The sequence below is a fragment of the Pteropus vampyrus genome, unplaced genomic scaffold (genome assembly GCF_000151845.1).
Source record: "Pteropus vampyrus isolate Shadow unplaced genomic scaffold, Pvam_2.0 Scaffold419, whole genome shotgun sequence".
NCBI classification, from domain to species: Eukaryota; Metazoa; Chordata; class Mammalia; order Chiroptera; family Pteropodidae; genus Pteropus; species Pteropus vampyrus.
Genome location: NW_011889200.1, coordinates 277018 through 279352, shown reverse-complemented (window position 1 = coordinate 279352; position 2335 = coordinate 277018). Strand labels below are relative to the sequence as shown.

The following is a 2335-nucleotide window of genomic DNA, read 5'->3' as shown; positions in this document are numbered from 1 at the left end:
GTACCACCTCTTCTTTATCCATTCATCCACTGATGGACACCCAAGTTGCCTCCATACCTTGGCTATTGTAAATAATGCTAAAATGAAGATATGGATACACATGTTCTTTCAAAGTAGAATTTTGGGTTTCTTCAGATAAAAACCCAGAAGTGGGATTACTGGGCCATTCTTGGTCTGTTTTAGTCTGCTTCTAAGTCAATTTTGTTTGGTATAAGTATGAATATACCAGATTTTTTATTTCCATCTTTTTTAATTTCCATTTTTATGAAATATCTTTTCCTATACCTTTGCTTTCTATCTATGTGTCTTTTAATCTGAAGTGAGTCTGTCGTAGGCAGCATATGTAAAGGTCTTGTTTTCCTATCCATTCAGAACCCTATATTTTGATTGGAGCATTTAATTCTTTTTTATTTGAAGTACCTGTTGAAAGATATGTAGTTATTGCTATTTTATTATTCTTTTTTTTTATACATATATTTTTTCTTCTTAAAGAAGTTCCTCCAACATTTCCTGTAACACTGGTTTGGTGATGATGAAATCCTTTAGCTTTTTCTTGTCTGGGAAGCTCTCTATCTGTCCTGATTCTAAATGATAGCTTTGCTGGGTAGAGTAATCTTGGTTGTAGGTCCTTACTTTTCATCACTGAATATTTCCAGCTAATCCCTTCTGGCCTGCAAAGTTTCTGTTGAGGAATCAGCTCACACTTTTATTAGAGCTCCCTTGTAGGCAACTAATTGCTTTTCTCTTGCTGTTTTTAAGAGTCACTCTTTGTCTTTAATCTTTGGCACTTTAATTATGATATGTCTTGGTGTAGGCCTCTTTAAGTTCATCTTGTTTGGGACTCTGCACTTCCTGGACTTGTCCATTTCCTTCACCAGGTTAGCAAAGTTTTCTGTCATTATTTCTTGAAATAGGTTTTCAATTCCTTACTCTCTCTCTTCTTCATATTCCTAAGATGAGAATGTTGGTATGCTTGATGTTGTCCCAGAGGCCCCTTAAACTATCCTCATTTTTTGGATTATTTTTTCTTGTTGCTATTCTAATTGGGTGTTTTCTACTACTTTATCCTCTAAATCGCTAATTCGATCCTCTGCTTCATCTAATCTGTTTGTTTTCTCTAATATATTTTTCATTTCTGACTTTTGTAAATGTTTTTCTATATCTTTGTTAAAGTTCTCACTGAGTTCATCTACTCTTCCCATAAGTTAATTGAGCATCCTTATAACTAGTGTTTTGAACTCTGCATCTGATAGATTGCTTGTTTACATTTTGTTTAGTTCTTTTTCCAGAGCTTTGTTCTGTTCTCTCATGTGGGACATGTTTCTTTATCTCCCTATTTTGGCTGCCTTTCTGTGTTTGATTCTATGTATTAGGTAGGGCTGCTATGTCTCCCAGTCTCAGTAGAGTGGCTTTATGTAGTAGGTGTCTTATGGGGCCCACTGGCACAGTCTTCCCTGGACACCTGACTCAGAAGCTCAAGGTTTGTCTCTTGTTTGGGTTGTGTGTGCCCTCCTTTTGTAGTTGAACCTTGGTTGCTGTTTGCACATCAATAGGAGGGAATGACCTTTTGGCTGATTAGTTGTGAGGATTGTTTGGTGAGGCGACAACTGTGCAGAGCAGAATTCACGTTAGCAGGGCTCTGGTACCTGCCCAGTCTATCCTTTGGGTGTGTCCTTCTCAGTTGCAGCCTAGGGTGGTGCTCTGGTTCTGGCTCTAGTAGAAGCAAGGCATCAGGTGTGCCAGCCCAAGGGCCTCCTGGGAGGGACCCAGCTGCAGGCCAAGTTCAGCCTCAGCCTGTGCACTTCCAGGGCCACCTGGTAAGAGTCACCAAGCAATCCGTAGATGGCTGCCACCCATGTTGGGCTAATGGGTGCCTTGAGAGGCCAAGTCAGGAACTGAGGCCAGCTACTGCTAGTGTTGGGCTTGGGGCTGCTCATCAAGCAGTATGGGGCATGCCGAGGCCAGATGCTGCTTGTTTGGATTTTTTGAGCTTTTGAGAGATTTTAGGAAAGTCCACAGCATGAGTCAAGACCGTTTGTATCCATTTATTCTTATATTACATAATGTTTTAAACTTACAGGAAGAGAATAAATTTATAATACATTTTCATATATTTTCCTACAAGCATTCTATCATTACTTTCCTTAAAAAACAAAAGAGATGACTAGTCTCATGCATTTATGCCCCCATTTAAACTTAAGAATCTTGTCAAGTCCCTCCCTCCTTTCCTTCCATCAAAGACTATCAGTGTGGTTTTATAAGAATTACATCAAATGTGTAGATTAATTTTGAGATAAAGGAAATTTGTATACTATTGAGTTTGTGCATTCAGTGG

General features: G+C 38.9%; 1 protein-coding gene across 1 annotated transcript in view; it reads right to left on the bottom strand.

Annotated features, from left to right (window-relative positions):
• NUP62CL (nucleoporin 62 C-terminal like) overlaps positions 1-1532 on the bottom strand; it is a 41523-nt gene extending 39991 nt beyond the window's left edge. The window contains exon 1 of the mRNA XM_023523830.1: positions 1528-1532. The gene's annotated coding sequence lies outside the window, so the exon portion shown is untranslated. The remainder of the gene's footprint in view (positions 1-1527) is intronic.
• Between the last annotated feature and the right edge of the window lie 803 nt (positions 1533-2335).